Source organism: Chroicocephalus ridibundus, chromosome 9, assembly GCF_963924245.1.
Source record: "Chroicocephalus ridibundus chromosome 9, bChrRid1.1, whole genome shotgun sequence".
NCBI classification, from domain to species: domain Eukaryota; kingdom Metazoa; phylum Chordata; class Aves; order Charadriiformes; family Laridae; genus Chroicocephalus; species Chroicocephalus ridibundus.
Genome location: NC_086292.1, coordinates 2923788 through 2944232, shown reverse-complemented (window position 1 = coordinate 2944232; position 20445 = coordinate 2923788). Strand labels below are relative to the sequence as shown.

Below are 20445 nucleotides of genomic sequence, written 5' to 3'. Positions count from 1 at the left end.
AGCCCAGCCCCAGCTCTGAAGGTGGTCTCGGTAGAGAGGCAGCCCCATCACAGCATTAATTAACAGCACAGCTCATAAATAACATGGTTACTGTTCCCGCTGGCGTCATGGTGCCCTGTGAGCCAGGCTGGCACCTGCAGCATCTCACCGTTCGCCCGTGCGATGGCAGCACAGCCAGGGTTTCCTTTTATTCCCTCCTGCTGGGTCCGTATGTGTCTTAGGGAGGGCGCTGAGCTTTCAACGCATTTTTCCAATGGCCACTTGCTGTATGTGTAATGACGCCTCCACTGACGCCGCTTCCATAGGGGACATCTCCATGGCCAAACCCCGCTGAGCTCCACAGAGCCCTCTGCTCCCTGGCTTTGGCTATGAAGGGTTTCTTATCTCAAGTTAAGAGCTCTGCGTTCCCAAGTCCCACACTCACCCATCACCGAGCCGGGACTGCCTCCCCTCCCGCTCGTCCCACCTTCAGCGGGGACCTCTCCTTGCAGCCGAGCTGATGGGAGACACGTGGGCTGTGCCAGCTTGGGTTACACCCCTGGCCCTGCCAGGCGATGCCCAAGCAGCACCGTGATCTCATGTCTCCTTCCAGCCCACCTCTGGAGAAAACCACTGTCTGTCTCTTTTTTCAGAAACTTTTATTATTCGCAGATTATTTCAGAAGACGATACTCTTCTCCCTGCCCTCCGCCTTCTCTCTTTAATGGCTTCTGTGACTATTTTGGGGAGGAAAAGCAGGCTTTCAAGAAAAGCGATGTGGTAAAGGAACAAATCTCAGTCTGCCAGCTCTGAGGAGAAGCAAGAGGTCCCCTCAGCAGGGCGCGGGGCCGGATGGACGGACGGACAAGGGGCCCCCAGCCCTACCCAGCACCCAAGCTGGGGCCCTCCTGGAGCATCTCCCAGCTTCAGGCGCTGGCTCTGGGCTGCCGAGCACGACCTGGCCCCGCGCACACCCTGGGACGTGTGCTCCTTGCTTTTTTTATTCCTTTTATTGGGGTTGGGTTTTTTTTGCACCCAAACCGAGCGCTCTGCAAACCCTTTTAGCACAGCCCCGCACAATAACAACCCGTCCTTCCAGAGCCGTGAGATTTCCAGAAAATAGCCAGGTCCCTATTAAAAGCAAATCCCGGCTATATAACAGCCTCTCCAACCTCCGCCTTTCAAAAAGGACCACACAAAGAAGCCCTCGCTAGGCTGGGAAGAACTGACCCTTCCAAATTAATTATAAGTTCGCAAGGACCCAATTTACTCCCAAGTCTTCCTTAATAAATGCAGAGCGAGGCAATAAAAAGAAAAGCGGAGACTGCGCGGGAACCTCGCGGGACTGGCCGGGCTCTCGTCTCGACAGCAGGCGAAATGCAAAAGGGCGAGCGAGAGGGAGAGGACCCCCCCGCTCTCTGGCTGATTTTCTTGGTTATAAACACAAGGCACAGTGTAATGAAAGTCCTTCTAACAGGATTAGGTGGCACGGCTCCAACGAGCCGTCCAAAACAACTCCAGGAGGGGGTGAGGGGTGGGAGCAAAGCCAAGATGGGAAAGGCTCGTTAAATTGGATAATATACTTCCAGAAATGTTCCTTCTACTCCAGCCAAGGCAGTAAAACGTTAGATGGCCCCGTCATGTTTGAAGTTTGTTATTTTTGGAAATTACTTTAAGAAATGTGGAAATAAAAGCATAAAGCAAAGTATTAAATTTAAAGGGCCAGATTCTGATCTTAATAACCCGGAGATTTACATGCAAATAAGCAGTATCAATCTCTGGCCCCAAAAACGCACACTCACCTGCGGAGATCAAAGCAAACCCGGGGCGAGAGGCTCAGCAACGGGCGCTTAAAAGCTCCTCCAGCTTTGGGTTTGTAAAAAGGAGATATCGCTCAATTAAAATCGGTAAACACAAAAAAATGAGTCCCGTGGCAAATTGCTCTACCTTAGAGAAAGGGCTTACCACAAGCAATGAATAAAAATAGGCTTGGGGAAGAACATCAAGTTAAAATTAGTAAGAACAATAGCCTCACTTCCAGAGCGGGGTTTTGTCTTCCCAGCGCTTCCCAGCGAAGCCCCGGGAAGCCGGGAGGGCTGGGCGAGCTCCAGCGCTGGAAGGAAACCTCGGCAAAATCTAGGGGTAGGAGAAAGCCGCCTCGGCCCCGGCGTGATTCACACCGAAACAGCCCCCGGAGAGTGGGTTGCACAATTTACCCCCCTGTTTTAGCCCCAGCGGGATGGGGGGTGATCTCCTTTCACCTGGGTCAGGGCAAGGCTGGAGGAAAGCCATGGCAGAAAACCAAGGGTTGGGGAAAAAAAATGGGGTTCAGGTGAAATGTAGCCCCAAACCTGTCCCTCCAGACACGGAGATGGAGTCCCTGGATCCGGGGGATGAAGGGTTTATTTTTTGGGAATCTGTGTAATACAGTATTGAAGTTTCTCCTGACTTTCCTGGACCTGAAGGCCAGAGGCAGCCATTCCTTTGGTGGAAACCAGATGGGGCTTAACCAGCCTGAGTCAGGGCTTCTCTTCGGCAGCTCCTCCGATGCTGGAGAAGTTACGACTTGATTTAAAGCCCACAGGAGAAAAAAAAGGGGAATCTTTGCTTCTGATTTCCACAGGGTTTGGATGAGATGGTTAATTCCTAGCCTGGCCACACCTCGCAACCCCCTGTGGTTGATAACCTGGGCGAGATATTGAAACACACAAAGACAAGCCCCCACAAGAGGCACGAAGCCTTATCAGCGGCGCGGTGCGATCAAGCAGCTCCAAAAAGAAACGATGGACCGAATCCAGCTGAGGACGGGGCTGGAAGGAGCTCAAGAGCTGCGCAGAACTTGGACAGGAGTCGGGTTAAGACTTGATCGAGTCTCAAGGTGCCGTGAGTCCAACCACCTCCGGGAGGCACTGGGGCTGGCTTTGGAGCTGCCCGGCTGGGTGCCATAAGCGGGGGGAACCTGGCTGGTGATGGCCAAGAAACCCCCTTTCCAAGGGATGCCTTTACGGAAACACGAACCGCTTCAGAAGCCACTTTTTTAGTTTAAAAAAAAAAAAAAAAGGGCATTGAAAGCACTCTCCTTTTGCGAGGCAGAGTGAAAATGACTTCTGATTTGGGGGCTGGCAATATCCGAGGTGGCTCAACATGTGCTGTCCCTCCCTGACAGCCACCTCTCCGCGGACCCTACTTGGCACTGCGAGTTATGCTGAGACCAGCTGCGTCCAAGCCACCATACTGCCACCCGCGGCCCCTCCTGAAGGCTGGGGAGCAGCCAGGGAGCTGTGACCCCCCCCCGGTGCACACACCCCATTCCTTGCTGCTTGCTCTGGCAGGGATGGCAACGGGCTGGGGGACGGCAACAGCCCAAGCTGACACCCGAGCCCAGGCCACCAGCAGCCCCGGCTTCTTCCAGAGCTGATGGGACCTTCCTGGCGGTCCTGGGATATGGAAGAGTCCAGCATGGGGCTGGTGCCCCTTTGGTGGAGCAGAGAGGTTGACCAAAGAGAGCATCCCACAGGGTAGAGCTCCAGCTAAAGCTCCACAACTTGCTCCTTCCCACCTTGACTTAACAATGACAGCCAAACTGTTGGCCTGTGGCAGGTCCAAAGCAGCATGGCCTTCAACACAGACAGGGGAATACACCAGTTGAAGATCTCCAAGGTGATGTAGTGGTGTAGGAGATGTGGGTAACATGGCCAAGCCAAGCCATCCTCCCTGGCACCTCTCACCCTGGGCTCAAGACAGAATAAAAACCGGGGAGGTGACCCATTTGCCCACCAGCCCGACATGATCAAGCTGTGCCCACGACAGAGGAGCTCTGGACAAGGTGTGCCTCAGCCACCAGGTCCTTCCCCTGCCAGTGGGTGGCAACGCTGCTGCGGACTCTGTGGCAGAGGAGGACTGGCACGTGGGGGTCAAGACCTGCAATGGGGCTCTTGACACCAAGGGACCAGGGAGGGCACCGCGTCTGCATAGCAGCAAGAGGTGGGCAGGGCCCCGGGGTCAGTCCAGGTGGGTCCCACATGCCAGACACCAGATCAATTTTTTTCCCAGCAAGGCCACCCCAAAAGGATGAAAAGCTCCTTCCTTGCCGGTGTTTTCCTCAGCAGAAAAAGGTTTCTGGGCACAGCAGAGCAGAGCAAGGTAGGAGCAGGAAGGTGAGAAACAACAGGGGAAAACATCACCAGTCCAAGACGCAGATCCAAACCCCCTTGGTATTTAGCTCATTGTTTCAAAAAACATCATTAAAAAATTGTACTGCGTAGTATTTATGGCTGGGCCTATTTGTTCTTTTAAAAATGAATCTCCAGGGAGAGAGAAGGAAGGGACATCGCTCTCAGCCGTGCTTCCCCGCTGACCCACATACCCTGGGCTGGAGGGATCAAGGGCCAGGAGGTGACCTCAGATCCGCCGCTGAAGGAAGTGTCTTCCCTCGCTTCCCGTGGCTTCTCCCACTCACACTGCGCGGACGGGACAGGGCGGCGCTGGAGGGGACAGGGACATTCTGCAGAGGGTGACCTGGCATTTCTCGGCGGAGACATGGGGCAGCCAAAGGGAATTTGCCTCCATCTCCCCATCCGCACCGCTCCTCCAAGAAACGAGTAGTTTCTTGACTTGTGTTTTGTGGGGACAGGGACGCCCTGCTGGCATGACAAACCTCATCATGCATCTTCAAAGCCCTTCCCAGCCCTACCTAGTTCCCTTTTTGGGTGGCCTGGGAGCCCAGGGAACCTGGTGGCACCGCCCGCGCAGACACCATGGGGAAGTGGACGGCTGTAGCCCGCCCTCCGTGGAGCTAATGCATGCCGCCCGCAGCACATCTGCAGTGAAAATGAAGCAGCTGTTTTATCTTGTGCCCTTAAAAAGCAATTTGCGTCATCCCTTTGCTCACTCAAAGTACAGCCTGAAACGCTCCCAACGGCGCGGTCCCATGTGCTCAACACCCCCCGCGGACTGAGCCCATCCCGGGGAGGGCTGGTCAAGGCTTAAATAAAGGCAGACGCAAAGTCCCATCTGGGGAGGCCACCTCGATGGGAAACTAAGCTAAAGAGTAGCAAACCGAAGCTGAGGAGCAAGAAAACTGAAGCTCAGGAGCAAGAAAACCGAAGCTGAGGAGCAAGAAAACCAAAGCTGAGGAGCAGCCAGGCTCCTCTAGATGGGAGGAGGTGGTGGGGCGGGGCGGTGGCAGCCACTGTGCATCACATGCAGCTAAAAGCCAGATAAACTCATTAATTGTATAGCAAGCCCTGCTTGGTACCATACCCTAAAGCTTCAGAACAAAGTCCTCCTTTATCAGGTTTGGCTGACTTCTCCCCCCCCCCCCCCTTCTTTTGAGAACAATTCAATTACAGCCTGAAAATTGGAATAAATAGCATTATTCAGAGGAATTATCCAAGGCCAGGTCTGATTACAGACCCTTTCAGTGTCCCGTTCGTGGTGGTATTAAGACAGACTAAGGAAAAATGTGAATGTCACAGGAGAAGTAGCAGCTACTGTCATCGCGGCATGGTCCCACAACCATGGATAACCAGACCCAGCAAGCGTCCACCCAGCCTTTGCCATAGCAGACTTTAAAACAAACCATTTTTAACTGGTGCGGGAGCACAGACCAGGTTGGGAATGTACTTTGCTTTAAAAAAACCACCACATCTCTCCTGATCGGGCCTCTCCACCTTCTCTCGCTCTCAAGGATGCAGGGGACATTTAAGAGACAATGTCCAGGCCACCTCCTGTAACCACTAAGTGACAGACATCAGCTTATGTGAGAGAAAAATCCCAATATTAGCTGCTCTGCGGCCACGTTAAGTAGAGATCTGTGGTTTCGCTTGGCAAGCAGCAGGCGTGGAGTGTTTGCCTGAGGTTCGTGCGCTGAACATCTCAGAGAAACTCAGCCCCAGCCACATTTAGCATCGTTTCATTCCAAAACCATAAAATTCGACCGTGGTTAGAGCAAAATGGCGTTCGAGCCCATGTCTGAGCTGCATCACGTCCTCCCCGTCCGCAGCCCGGCTCCTGCTCGGCCTCGGAGGCTCCAGAGCTGGTCCAGAAATGCAAATTCTTGTGAAATCCATCCAAAAGCAACAAGGCAGCATGTGCTCTGCAGCTGAAACCCCCCTCCATGTGCCCAGGCTGGATTTTTCTCCCCAGCACTCCCCTCGGCAGGCCAGAAAGGTTTTTCTTCTCCGTGTTGCCTTCTGGCCTACAATTTTTAAGAGATGATTCACCTACCACACACTAAAGTTACCCAACAAATAGGAGTTACAGCCGCAACAACTTCATCTCAGCATGGGCTCCCATCCACCATATCCCATCCAGACATCTTTCCATGACCTACACCCTCGAGGAGGCTGGGGATCTTGTTACTCCAATCTCTCCTGATGTTGGGTGACTCCAAGATGAACCAAATTTGCCCATGTCCCATCTCCCATCAAAAGAAGAGTGACCAGCAGGTCGAAGGAGGGGATTCTGCCACTCTGCTCCGCTCTGGGGAGAGCCCCCCGCAGTGCTGCCTCCAGCTCTGGGGCCACCAAGAGCAGAAGGACATGGACCTGATAGAGTGAGGCCAGAGGAGGCCCCGGAGATGCTGGAAGGGCTGGAGCCCCTCTGCTGTGAGGACAGGCTGAGAGAGCTGGGGGGGTTCAGCCTCGAGAAGAGAAGGCTCCGCGGAGACCTTCCAGCCCCTGCCAGTCCCTAAAGGGGCTCCAGGAAAGCTGGGGAGGGACTCTGGAGCAGGGAGGGGAGCCATGGGATGAGGGGGAACAGTTTTAAACTGGAAGAGGGGAGATTTGGATTAGATATTGGGAAGAAATTCTTTGCTGTGAGGGTGGTGAGCCCCTGGCCCAGGTTGCCCAGAGAAGCTGTGGCTGCCCCATCCCTGGAGGGGTTCAAGGCCAGGTTGGACGGGGCTTGGAGCAGCCTGGGCTGGTGGGAGGTGTCCCTGCCCAGGGCAGGGGGGTGGAACACGATGATCTTTAAGGTCCCTTCCAACCCAAACCATTCTACGATTCTGTGATTCCCTGGGTGAGAGCCCAGGGCTCTACGCCCGGAGGGCAAAACCAGTGCCCTCCCACAGCTCCTGCCCGAATGAACTGGCAGAGCCTCTTTAGTACTGGGAGAAAAAAAACATGTCCTGGGACGAGCATCCCCTCCTTCAACTGTGCTGTCAAACACCTCACCAGCCCCCTGGCTGCATTTTAATGCAGCAATTTTATGAAAAACAGAAAAGTTCCATTTTAATTGGTGAAAATTCCCTCCTCCCACCCGCGGAGCGCCAATCTGTAATTAGCCTTTCATGTAAAACGATGTTTATTCCTGATGGAGTTTATCTTGGCACAAACATGCGCTCTGAAATGTGCACACATTTGAAGACTCAAACCCTGCATTTAATTCTCTATCTGCTTGTTAATCCTCATTGTTCCCAAGCCCCTTTTCAAAACACACCCACAGGGAGAAGAAAGTATTTTTTTATATATATATATATAAAAAAACCCTCTTCCAGCATCAGGAACACCATCAGCGAGCACAGCACTGCCAGCACTGGCCCAGGGTCTGGCTTCTCCCACAGCTCCCAGTGCTCACCCAAACACCCAGTGCCAAACCCTGGAGACCTTCCTCCTGATTTTTTCCACCTTTCCTTTTTTTTTTTTTTTAACATACAATTTTTCTCCCCAGCTGTGATGCAGCTCCCCGCTGTGATGCAGCACACTCACCCAAAGGTTAGGAGCCCCTGTGTTCATTTGGCAGCTCTGCAGTGTCAAGAGGGGGCGAAACACGCTGGGGAAACCACCAGTAGCCCCCAGCCCCATTTTGTAGAACCTACCCCCAGTGAGGCAAGCAGATGAGGGCCAGACCCCAAGTTTCATGATTCCTGGGCTTAATTTGGAACGATTTGGGATTTACAAGCTCCCGGCATGCAGCGGCCACATCCAGCATAGCAGCTCGGGGCTGGACCAGCAGCCCCCTGGGACCTCCCAGCTGGGACTGGGTGACCAAAGTGGACCGGGTCCTTCCCACCCCACCCAGCCCCAAGCGCAGATGGCAGCATGGGGCCCACTGGGGCAAGTAGGGAGAGCGGGGCGCTCCTGAGCGGCTGCCAGCAGCTGCTCCAGGTTGCCCTGCTCTGGGTGACCACATTGCTTCCAACAGGGCAATGAACACAGTATCAACCTTGATGAAAGGGAGAGTAAAGGGTCAGGGTTTGGGTTTGGGTAAGGGTCAGGATTCGGGTTTGGGTTAGGGTCTGGGTCAGGATTAGGGTCACGGTTAGGGTTAGGGTCAATGTTAGAGTCAGGGCTATGGTCAGCGTTAGGGTTTGGGTCAAGGTCAGGGTCAAGATTAGGGTTTGGGTCAGGCCCTGGGTCTGGGTCAAGGTTAGGGTTTGGGTTAGGCTCAGGGTCAGGATTAGGGGTTTGGGTCAGGATCAGGGTTGGGGGACCTGGCTCTCCCCAGCCCAACGCACCCTGACAGGTTGGGGTTTCCTCCAGGCCCCATGTGCTGGCCTCTAACCCTGTGGTTTTGGGGAAATGGTTCCCGTTGCTGGAGCCCAGCAGGTCCCAGAGCAGACGGCAATGATTAACTCCGTCAGGACGGTGTGGGTCAGCTGTGGCCCCAGACGCCGGCTGCTGCACGTCCGAAATTTTAAGCCTTTGGAAAAGCCATGACCTGAGCAAACTTCACTGGGCTTTGACTATGATTAACCTCCTCCAGTCGCTTGTACAAGCATGCAAAGCGCTCGCTTGGGACCAGCTCAGCACTCACGTCCTGCCACGACCATCCTCCTGTGGAAGGTGGTGACACTCTTCCTCTTCCCTCAGCCCAAAAACATGTTATCTCCTCTGAATCCCCACCATGGCCGCTTCTTGTAACTGGCAGACTCATACTGGTAACCAGTTCCTGCAGCACACAGACAACTGGGAGGACAGCACAGCTGGGGAACCGGGGTGGTGAAGCTTCAGGAATTCACCCCCACCGCTTTATCTCCCTTTGGAGACCACCAGCACCAAGAGACCTCTCCGCAAGACATGTTCATCCATCCAAGACAACACCACGTTTGCAAACAGGAGCCAACAGGGCCCTCAACGCCAAGGTCAGTGGTCCATCTCCCGGTCAGACGCAGCATCCGTGTGCATCCCTACAGGTGCCTATGCCCAGCACAAACCCACCACTGGCATCACATCTCCATCTACATGGCCATATTATACCCGAGACATGGTTGTGGGACCCCCAAAACCCCAACATTACTCCGGGATGAAAGCACCTGGGGCATCCCAACCCCTCAGGGAGAAGACAGGACAGCTCCTGGCCCCCAGCGGGAGGCAGGTTGGGTACCCTTCCCAAAACACGGCTGGTGGCCCAAGACTGCTCCACCCCTTGCGAAATCACCGGGCACTTTCTGCCTCCTCTCCTCTCCTGCCAGCAAACGCTGCCTGGGCTGCATTTGGGAACCCTCCGCCTTCTGCGGGGAGGCTGGAGTGAGAAGGGATGCTTTTTTTCCAAGCTGGAAGAGACAGAAAAGTTTCCTTCTTTGCCAAATTTCTCCCGAGCCATCTTCTGTTTCCCATTAACGGCGAGAAAAAACCCTTCAGCCTGGGTCCGTGCCCCTCCCACTGTAACTCCCACAGGCACTTGTCAACATCCCGGTAAAAAAAAGGAGAATTAAACCCACCCAACCCGGCTGGCCGTGACGCAGGGACCGGCGGTGGGTGGAAAACAACCCCCCTGCTCTGCTCTTACATCTCCCCCACGGAAACTTTTCAACTCCAGTTGCTGGCAGGAGCCGGGCTGATCCCAGCTGAATTCCTTCCACTTACCAGCAAATAAATAGTAGTTAAATGGAGGGAAAGAGAAAAACACCCTTTTTTCAAAGGGAAAACAAAGAGGCTGGGGAGAATAAATGGAGGCAAAATGCTGGGCTGGTCACAGGCTCACGAAGTTCTTTTTCCCCTCCTGGTCGGCTACTTGACAGCCTCCCCTTTCAGTTAATTAAGGGATACTCAGAAAGAAAAATACTTCCAGCCCTTTGCCAGCCCTGACCATTAAGGGGAGAGTCACAGCCCGCCTGAGACCAAACCCAGAAGCCCTGGCCACAGCTCCTCCACCCAGCGCAGACACTGAAACCACCATTTTTCAGACAAATAGATGGTGTTGCAGGACATCTATGGTCTCCTCCCAGACCTGCAGACTTCTGCCCAGCCTTTTCTCCAAACCCTCCGGTGATGGGCGTCTCCAGCCTTCCCCTACACAAAGGCTGGTCTTCTTGCACTCCAAGTATTTCTCCCAACCAACACCTTCCTTGCTGCAAAATTTCACCGCATCACTTTGCAACCTGCCCCTCACTGGACAGAGAGAACAGCTTATTAACTTTTTTGCAAGTCTTTAGGGAGCTGAAGGCAGTGATGCACCTTCCCTCCTCTAGCAGAAACAACGCCAGCACAGGTTCAGCACTGCACATCGTTCCCCCTCCTCTCCTCCATGCCTCCCAGTTGACCCAACCCGTCCCTGGTGTGTGGTGCTCAGTGGAGACACCTTTCCATATCCCTCAGACAAGACTGGGGCACCCTGAGGATGAGCGAGGTTGGAAGAAGGCATCCCCCGTGTTCCTCCCAGCGGCAGCCACATGCACCGCCAGCTCTGCCCCATTGCAGCGCCCCCCCCTGCCAAGCACCCCCGATCCCATAACCACCCCACGGACCCCACCCAAGCTTCGGGGGAAAAAAATGCTGCGACAACCTCAGCCCGAGCCCCCCTGGGGCAAGCACCCTGAAACGGAGAGCGCTGGCGGCAGCGATGCTTCCCCCACGGCACCCAAGCAGAGCCGCCCTCCCGAATATTATCGAAGTATTTCAGTTATGTTACTTATTTGCTTACACCCAACAAGGCCCCAGTTTCCCCGAAGACAAAGTCCGCCCAATACCAGACTACATACGGGGCTAGAAATATGAAAGAGAATATCTCGGCGGCAGCTGCGGGTGCTTTCTGAAGGGAGGCCCCTCTCCAGGCTGCGCCAGTCGGCTTTTAAGTTGTTTTGCCCCCGAGCTCCATTCACAAAGGAGATAACACCTCCCTGCAATGGCCTCTTCCATCGGGGCTCTCCCACGACGGATCCCCGGGCTGGTCCCGGTGCTCAGCCCCAGCCCAAACCCTCCCACGGCGCGAGGGTACGAGGTGATGACTGACCGCAATGGGGGATCCAGCGGGGAGTCTCCTCCGTTGAGCGACTATCTTTAAAAATCAAAATAAATGAAGAAAAGCTGTCTGTAAGCAGGTTGAGCAGAGCCCTCGAGCGGGCAGCCAGCCAGGGAAGCATCCTGGGCTGCCCCAGCTGCGTCCGTGCGGTAAAACCGCCCCGTGGCGGAAGATCTGGGCTCTTCTCCTGATGGCCATCGGGAAATTACTTCCTCCTCCAGTGCCAGAGAGCTTCCCCTGGGTCTCCAGTACGGAGACACTAATGCCTTTGGATAGTGCTCCTGAAGCCTACTGATGGGGAAAAAAATCCCCAAACGATGCGAGACTTGCGTATCATCATTACACCAAACACCCGGAGGCCAAAAGAGGGGTAAAATATCCATGTGCTTTTAATCTCTTGGAGTTTCCTTACATTAAAGCACACATTTGAGAACACCTGGATATCTCAGAAAAATAGACCATGCTGTAATTAAGCAAATCCGATAGCTAAAGGAAACTGAAGAAGAGCAATACTTTATTTTATTCAATTATTTTTTTTCTTCCCTGACAAGGAACAGGTTATACCCCTTTGCCAATGGGCTGTTACTTTTGGCTGACCTGCTCTCATTTGAAAGTTTTTCAGACGCTGGGTGGCTTCGGCAGCCGCCCCGCGGTGCGGGGACGGGCCAGCCCTGCCCTTTGATGCTCGGGGCGGGTGGAGAAAAGCCACGGCCCAGGAGTCGGGGTTTCCTGGGCGGGATGGTACCCGACCCCGCATTTCCCATTAGCATCTCAGGAACGCAGCCCCGAGCCCGCCAGCTCCTCCCGATGCACCTTGAATGGGCATCCATAATACATATACACACACATTCATATACGTGCATATATATATGCCTGTGTGCATCTAGGTGTATACACACACATATACATATATATTAAAAAAGCAACCCCCCGCGGGCGTTAGCCCACACGACGGCTGCGGGCAGAGCCGCGCCGTGGCTTCCCCGGGGCCACGCAATGTTTAACGAGGCCGAGGGGAGCTGGGGACAGCCCGGACCGCGCAAAGTGCCTCGGCAGCAAAGTGCTTCGAAGACCAGTGAAACATTAATGTGCTCCCCCAGAGAAATGCCTTCACTTTTTTGCTGCATCAAGGGCTTTGAAATCGGAATAAATAACAGGGCAGGTTAATGAAGGTTTCTATCAGTTACTGGGTAAGTTTTGGTCCTCCTGCGATTGAGGTTTAAAAGCTGTAAGTCCTACCTCCATGGCCAGGGAGCCTCCTCTTCCTCCCCATGGAAATACTGCATTTTAGGGTAGGGGCAGAGATCCAAATTGCCCTGTTTCCACAAGTGTCAGCTGTGGGATTGCTTTGGGTAACACATGCCACAGTCCCCGGCCTTGAACCCCTCCAGGGATGGGGCAGCCACAGCTTCTCTGGGCAACCTGGGCCAGGGGCTCACCACCCTCACAGCCAAGAGTTTCTTCCCCAGATCTCATCTCAATCTCCCTTCTTTAAATTTTAATCCATTCTCCCTCGTCCCGTGGCTCCCCTCCCTGCTCCAGAGTCCCTCCCCAGCTTTCCTGGAGCCCCTTTAGGGACTGGCAGGGGCTGGAAGGTCTCCGCGGAGCCTTCTCTTCTCCAGGCTGAACCCCCCCAGCTCTCTCAGCCTGTCCCCACAGCAGAGGGGCTCCAGCCCTCCCAGCAGCTCCGGGGCCTCCCCCGAGCGGAGCAGAGGGGCAGAATCCCCCCCTTGCCCTGCTGCCCACCCTGCTGGGGATGCAGCCCAGGATGCGGTTGGCTTTCTGGGCTGACAGCGCACATTGCCGGGCCATGTTAAACTTCTCGTCTGCCAGCACCCCCGAGTCCTTCTCCTCAGGGCTGCTCTCCATCCATTCTCCGCCCAGCCTGTATTTGTGCCAGGGATTACCCTAACCCATGTGCAGGACCTTGCACTTGGCCTTGCTGAACTTCATGAGGTTGGCACAGGCCCACCTCTCCAGCCTGTCCAGGTCCCTCTGGATGGCATCCCATCCCTCAGGCATGTCAACCGCATCACACAGCTTGGTGTCATTGGCAAACTGGCTGAGAATGCACTCAGGGACTCAATGCCACTGTCCCTGTCACCGACAAAAACGTTAAACAGCACTGGTCCCAGTACCGGCCCATGAGCAACACCACCCATCGCTGGTCACCACTTGGACATCGAGCCGTTGACCACGACTCTTTGTCAAGCCCTTTCTTGTGGCCAAGGGGCAACTCTGGACTGGGGCCACCTTGGGACTGGAGCAGCAAACGCAGCCGAGCTGTGCTCCCCACACAGCTGAGCAGAAACCGCAGGCAACCTGAAGCCGAAATCTCCCCCCCTAGAAATCTGTGCTGCGTCGGTGACCAAGGACAGATGCACGGGGACAGCAGAAGGCGCAGGATGCAGATCCTCGTTTGCATCCACCACTTGGTTTAACCTGGCCATGAAGCTTCAGTGTGTCGAGGAGCTGGGAGGCGCATGGAGGTGTAAGGGAACGGGGTGATGGAGGAGACAATTTCTCCCCCAGCCGGGGCTCGGGGGGGTCCCGTGCTGCTGCCAGTCCCACCAGGCAGCGAGACGGCGGCTGCAGGTCAGCTAAGGATCACGCGGCGCTTGCAGAGCTGGGGAGGGGCTGGCTTCTGTCTCCATTGCTAATGAGACTAATATCAGCTGCTTCTCGCTTAACCAGTCTGACCATCGGGCTGAGCCAAAACTGATTCATTCATAAGAAAATGGAAAAGGAGATTGACTCGTCACCAGCCCTGACTAATGGGGAAACCAGCCAACAACCTGCCGCTTGCACATCGGCCCCGGCATCCTGCTCTTTCAGCTTTTCATCATCTTCCCAAATTCAAATGCTCAGACGAAGCCTGAGCTTTGCCCGGCACAGCCGGCTGATAAAAGAAAGGGCTATCTGCTGCAAAAAGTGCCAGCGTGTGGCCAGGGGGCCAACATCACCCGGCAATGCTTGACATTTTGCAATAGCTAATTCCTGCTTCAGACGCAGAGGAAACATTAAAACCCCCAAAGACGATGCTTTTCCCGCTTCTCAGCCTGGCATCATCTTCCCAACAGCTTTTTGGTTGGGTTTTTGTGGGTTTTTTTCTCCTCCTTCCCTCTTCATCCCACAATAAAAATCTAAGCAACCGCCCTCATTGAGCAGCAAAACTCCCTGCCACCCTGCTGTTAAAAACTGCTTTCTGCTTTTTTTCTATGACGTGTTTTGTTTTCTGAGGCCAGCGGGGCACAAACCCTGGTGGGGGAAGGCTGAAGACGGGGTGGTTGGGAAACCTGGGGCCAGGGGGATGTTGTCCCAAGGGAAGGAAACAAGCTCCGAAATCCAGATTGGGGCTAATCTTATCTTTGGGTTATTTTAGGATGGGCCAGCGAGGGTTAACAGCCAGGCAGAGGTCACATCAGGACCTGAAGTACCTCCACTTCGGGGCTGTTTGGTTCACGCTTTGGTTGATGAACTGAAGCAGGGCAGAGTTTAACAACTTTAAAATAAATAAATAAATCTGCCCTGATTTCTTAGCTGTGGGCAACACATTTGATTTTATATGAATCTCCCTTAATAAAGGCCCTCTCCCAAAACGCAGATCCCAAGGGCCACCATCTCTTGTCCCCACATGTCCTGAGTTTTTATCTCCCCACCCTGCAGATGTCAGGACAAAACGAGGCAAAACTTCAGTTCTCGGTGAGAAACCCACCCTGCACCAATATGGGTCTTGAAAATCCCCATTTTCAAGGCAGAAAACTCCCCGGCCAGGCCAGTTTGGGCAGGAAAATGCCCCAAATCCCGACGCTGGGAGTGCACGGCCACCTCGACAGCCACAGCGTTCCATGGGGACAGTGGAAAACCAGGAACTGGCGTGTCGGAGACGAGCAGAATTCCGGCAATCGGGTTCGATGCCCGACTCACCTCTCCCACACACAAGAGCTTGTTCTTTCAATTTCAGTTTCAAAAATCCAATTGAAATTCCAAAAAATTTCAAATACAAAATTTTCCTTTGGCCACCTCGGCGCAGGGGCACCGGTCGAGCATTTCACATGGAAAATCCTCGTGCAAGGGCTTTAGGATGCACACCCATCTCCCCCTCCCGAGGACATCATGCTACCCAGCATCAGCCCGATGCCCACATGCGAGCATGCATCCCGCAACCTGCCAAGCAGGACGGGAAAAACCTGCAAAGGGATGGAAACCGCATTCCCAAGGTGCAAGGGAAACACCGTCCAGCAAGAGGTTGACAACATCTCCGTCGGTCCTCACCCCGTCCTCTCCCAGGCTGTTTCTCACCAACTGCGGGCGAGCTTCCCCGGCACGGGGGCGGTTGCCACGGCTCTATTTGATGCTGAATTTCCCCGTGGGCAGGGGGACACGGCGGGGTATGGGCAGGAGGAGCCCCGCGAAGACCTCACACCTCCAGCAGCGCCGAGGCCCCACGGAGTTTATTTTGATAAAGGAAAAAAAACCCACATAACAAAAACCCGACAATGCCAATATTCACCCCTTGGCAACGTCCTATCTCAATAACTCTCAGCTATTATTATACCCTGCAATTAAGCGATAAAGCTATAATTGCCTTATCTGATGGAGCTGGGCACGGCAGCAAGGCAGGAGCTGGCCTCTGCACCCCTGTCCCGCTGGGTCTATGGGGTGGACGGCATCACGCCGGGCGTTTTAAAGCCCCCCTGTCCAAAAGCGTCCTCATGCCTGGCAGACAGACAGACAGACAGGACCCCACGGCAGCGCTGGGCTTCCTCGCCCTGAACCGGGGTCGGCAGCATCACCCCCAACACGCCACCCCGCTGCCATCCCCGCAGACCTCGGGGGGCACCCAGGTGGCCTCCGCCAGCTTCCCACCAGGAGACAGTCAGCTCTGGCCAGGATGGAAGCACATGGGAAAAAAGAGGCGGCTTTTAATCCACTCTTCCTGCGGGAAGGCAGAAGCGGATGGTCGAGGGACCAAAGTGCAAACCCACGTCACCAGCCTGGCGTCTCAGCGAGCCGGGCAAAGCCGTACCCAGCAGCTCTCAGGCCATAATAAGTCCAGCTTGGTATTTTCATCCACGCATTCATCACCTCTGAAAGAGCTCTGGTGCGCTGTGGCATCCTTTCCACCAAGATCAGCCCTAATTTAATGTGTTTTTTTAAGTTCGGCGTCCCCTGAATCCTGATTCTTGCCATTTTTTCAAGTATTTTAATATTTGACCTCAGCGCTGCTGCCGACCCCGCCAGCTTTCGGCAGAGCAGTATTCCGCCAGCCTCGGGAAAGCACAACAAAGCCCTCCAAAATCCCCCACGCGTGACCGTTTCCCAAATAACACCCCAAACCGCCCGGCCAGCGCAGCCGCCTGTGCCCCCCGCCCCAGCCCAGAGGCGAGCGGGCTCCTGCCGGGGCGCAGCCACAAGAAAGGCCGATGCAAATCGCATCGTTAGCATTCTTTCCGTTTTAATAACCCAAGGTGTTACCAGCAACAGTGTTACTGATTTTTATCTCCGCAGCGCCTTTTAAGAGCTCCAATTTGTTTTTCTTGGAGATCTCATTTTGTTTTATTAAAGCTGACACCGAAGAGGGAAAGGAGACATTCTGGGCCCAGAACAAAAATATCCCGTTTAAATACCCCGTATGATTTTCTTGGAAACGCTTCTCCTTTGACTTTAATTAAGCTCTCCCCAGGCTCGCGAGCTTGGCGTGCTTGGCTTTCAGGCAAATTTAATCCCAGACAAGCTCCCCCCACCCCCAGTGCTCCCCGCTTCCATTGCTTGCACAGACCTTAAGAAATAAATGGGGTTTTGCTAAAATACATGGATTAACAGCTGGCCCACCGTCAAGAAGGTCTTGACGTTGCCTCTTCACCACTGGTTGGCCACGGAGACAGCGCACGTCCCCGGCTGCCCTGCTCGCTTCACTGATAGACCCAAAAAGCAGCTTTTCTCTCTTTTTTTTTGATTTGTTTCTGCCACTGCAATGCTGGGTATGGAACAGGGAGATCCATTGCTGGTGCCTGACCGTGCCTGACCCCAGCACCGCCCGGGCTATCGGAGGAGGCAAGGTCGCCCACAAAGCCCATCTCCAGTGGCCACGGTGCTGCTGCTTGAGCCCTGTACAACCGTGCTGGGTGCTGCCCTAATATCAATAATTACACACGCACCCCCCATAGTGGAAGCACTTTAGGATGATTGCAAAGTTAAAACACTCCAAAAGTTGGGGAATCCCAGGAGGGAGCTTGTCTGGGCATCATCTGGTGCATACCCATTATGTAATTACCGTCAATCTTTAATCACAGATGATTACTTTTTTTCCATCGGACCCCATTCAGAGGGTGCACAGGAGGCACAACCCCCACTTAAGGAGATCGGATTTCCACCTTGGCGGGCTCCAGCTTTACGACGCCAGCTCCCCCCAGCCTCGCGCAGGGTTTGTACAAACCCCCCGGCCGCAACGCCTGACTCCTTGGCAAGCACCAACCCCCCCGGCTCCTGCACCAGCCCCCCGAGAGGGGGGGATTTCATCTCCTTTTTACGCACAGGATCTGCGGGCGGACAGATTAAGGCCAAGAGGCTGAAACAAAAGCTTTGTTTGGGTGCCCGATGTGGGATGGCCAAGAAAAGGCTTTTGGGGGATGCCGCTGGGCGCAGGGAGGGGGGGTTGCTGCGTGCCCCTGGGGTCCCCATCTCAGCTGGTCCCCAGGGATGGGATGATGGTTCCTTCACTGCAGGCGCTGCGGGAGGGTTGTTTCTCCTCCCCGAGGAGGGCCCCAGCCTTCGCCCGGGGTGAACCCCAACAAGTCAGCCCATGCAGCGAGCGCCCGCGCCGCTCCGGCAGCACACGGGGCTTCCCCTGCTCGCCGCTCCGCATCAGCTAAAAACCATCCCCGAGCTGCTAAATCCAAACCCAGAGCCAAAAAAATCCCCCAAGATGGGGAAAAACAGGGTCCGGTGAGCTTACACCCTCCACCGTAGGGTTTTGCAGACCAGATGTGCCAACCCCAAAATACCATCTCCATCTCGCGCGGAGGTGCCTGCACCGGGACACAGCGCCGGGAGCTTATATTACAGCGATGCAGTGCAATGCTCCTCTGGGGACGCAGGGATGGAGGTACGGGATATTGCCAGGCTGGAGCTCCCCTGGGGTGTGAAAGCGAAGGTGCAAAGGGGTGATGGGGCCGAGCTGCCAGCACACCACCGCCATCCTCTCGCCAGCCCCACGCGAGCCCAGGAGGCTGCTCGGGGTGCCCTGAGCTGCTCCTCACGCAGAGGACGGCACGGCACGGCATGGCAGGGCATGGCGCGGCTGCGAGGCACGTCCAAGGCAAGTCCCAGCAAAGCAAACCACCACGGGCACAGGGCTGCGACCTGGCAGCTGTTCCCGAGGGCTTTCCCCCATGCTTCACCCCGCTCCGTCTCTCTAGGGATGTGCCGGGGGTGGTGGGGAGCTCTTGCAGCAGGTATTATTTTAGGGATCTACAAATAAGAGGGCGGGGAGGGGGGGAGGGATGTGTGTGTGTGGTGTGGAAAGCCTGAAAATGTGCTAATGGAACCCAGGGCTGTGTCACCCTCCACAGCTGTGCCCCTGGGTGTGACTGATGGAGGATGAAGCAGCGGCAAGAGCTTTGCTGCCCACAGTCCATGCCAGGGGCAGGAGATGGTGCAGGCAGGGTGATGGGGGCAGGCAAGGTGCTGCGGGCAGGCAGTGGTGCAGGCAGGAGATTAGTGCAGGCAGGGTGCCACAGGCAGGAGATGGTGCAGGCAGGAGATTGGTGCAGGCAGGAGATTGGTGCAGGCAGCCCCGCGTCCCGCCTGCCCCGGCAGCTGGCAGGACCTGTTGTACGAGGTGCCTGGGAGAGAATGGAATGGCTCGCGCCTGCGAGCGAGCGTGTTGCGGCACTTCCCAGCACACGTCATGTGGGTTTTGCAACCGCCCCAACTGTCTCGGGGTGGATGAACGCAAAGAGCCCAGAGTGAACTGAGCTCCCCAGTGCCCGCGGCGGGCACCAGCAACGCCCCGGCGCGAGAGCCGGGCAGGGGCCCCAGGCGATGCCCAGCCTGGCACACACCCCTCCACCGGGCCTTTTTCCGCAGGGATGAATGCCAAAAAGCAGCATCTCCTTCCCTTACAATAGGGAATAATCAATCCTTCGAGGAAGAGGAAGGGAAAACCCAACAAATCCCTGCCATAATGGATGCAGCAGCACTTTTGCACGCGTGTTATATTGGCGTACGGGGGTCCCCACTCCTCATGCCCCCCATTGCCAGAGCAGGTATGGTCACGCCATGGACACACAGGCTCGTGGTTGCGGAAAGCTGGGGAAAAGTGATTCCCCAGGGAAACTGCGGGCTGCGAGAGGTGGGTGCGCAGCCACTGTCCTGGTTGGGAAAAGCTGGCATCCCACTCCATGCCCTGCCTGGCTTGCAGGGAACGCCTGAGGGGTCACCATTCCCCAAAAAAGAGAGTGGGAGAGACCGAGGTATTTGGTGCCAGAAAATTCCCTACGGCACCCAGACGCCAGCCAAAGTGGGCAAAACCCCAATTACTGAGCCAGGGTGAAGCCCCAGTGGTGTCCAGCAAGGGGGGACTGCTTTGGGACGGGGGCAGTGGGGTGGCGGGCAAGCGCACGGTGGCACCCACCCAAACGCCACCGAGGTCCCTGACAGCCCGCGCATGGCTTCGCCCAGCCGCACTGTCACTCACTGCTGGCACGCTCGCCACGCTGCTCTGGCGGAGGTCCCAAGGAGTCACCGGGATCAAAAAGCAAAAGGTCACCCGGGCCCTATATCGAGATGGTGCCGACTGATCCAAATCCCCGCCTGGCGCAGCAGCTACCGGTGCCATCATCCCACTGGGATTAGCTCCCCGTTAGCACGGCAGGAGCAGCGCTTGTTTACTGCCACCCCTGTCCCCAGTGGGAATTTCCCCCCCGCGCACTGCAGGATACAAAACCAGCCTTGGGATGGTGGAAACTCGGGTTATTCCTCCTTCCCCAAGCAGCCCTACAAACCCCACGGGGGAGCCGGCAGCCCCAGCTCCACGTCCACCCAGCCTGGTGGTCTCCATCACGCCACCGGATTTTTGGGGAGACAACTTCTCCCACTGCTTGCCTGGTCCACGCTGGGACGGGGGTTGCCTGACGGTCCAAGCGGGATGAGCCCCGCGAGCGGACGCGTCCGTAACAGCGGGATAAGGAGGGAGGGAGCCAGAGGAGCTGCCCCGGGGACATGAGGCAGGATGCTGGTGACAACGCCCGTGCGAGCTATGCGCAGCCGGCCCAACGGG

The 20445-nt window shown here is 55.5% G+C and overlaps 1 protein-coding gene across 1 annotated transcript in view; it reads right to left on the bottom strand.

Annotated features, from left to right (window-relative positions):
* Positions 1-20445, bottom strand: part of SLC16A2 (solute carrier family 16 member 2) — a 34502-nt gene that overhangs the window by 8186 nt on the left and 5871 nt on the right. The gene's annotated exons all lie outside the window — the stretch shown is intronic.